Below are 855 nucleotides of genomic sequence, written 5' to 3' on the forward strand. Positions count from 1 at the left end.
TGCTACTTTTGAGAAGAAGACAAGGCCTTGATTCTTCTCCAGTTCTGCTGTGATCCCTTTTGCAGTTCAAAGGCTTTTGCTTGTTTATGAAATGAAGGCAGTCTCCCAAGGTAGATTGTTATGTGCTGTGGAGTTGGTTCTGACCCATAACTACCCTGTACAGGGTTTCCGAGGCTGTAAATCGTTACGGGAGCAGAAAGCCTCATCTTTCTCCCATGGAACAGCTGGTAGTTTCAAACTGCTGACACTGAGGTTTGCAGCCCAACTTGTATCCACTATGCTACCTGAGCTCCTTCCTAACGTAGATGGGTCCCCAACTAAACAGACAGCTGCCTAAAGACAGAAGCTTTTGTTGTATAAACCATTGATTGAATCCTCAGTGTCCTAAAATAGTGTCTGCTGTCAAGTCAGCTCTGACTCATAGCCTCCCTACAGGACAGAGAACTGCCCCATAAGGTTTCCAAGACCATAAATTTTTATGGAAGCAGATTGCTTCATCTTTCTCCTACAGAGCAGATGGCAGGTTCAAACTAACGACTTTTAGGTTAGCAGTCCAATGCTTAACCTTCTGTGCCACCTGGCTCCTACCTGGCAGATAGGGTTCCAACTCACAGCAACTCTATATAGGGTTTCTGAGACTATAAATCTTCACTGGCGCAGAAAGCCTCATCTTTCTCCCATAAAGTATCTGGTGGATTTGAACTGATGACCTTGCAGTTAGCAGTCCAAGGTATAACCACTACATCACCAGGGAATATAGTTGCTGTTGTTATGTGCTGTGGAGTCAATTCTGACTCATAGTGATCCTGCATAGGGTTTCTGAGGCTGTAAATCTTTACGGGTGCAGAAAGCCTA

The sequence above is a fragment of the Chrysochloris asiatica genome, unplaced genomic scaffold, assembly GCF_000296735.1.
Source record: "Chrysochloris asiatica unplaced genomic scaffold, ChrAsi1.0 scaffold00022, whole genome shotgun sequence".
Lineage (NCBI taxonomy): Eukaryota > Metazoa > Chordata > Mammalia > Afrosoricida > Chrysochloridae > Chrysochloris > Chrysochloris asiatica.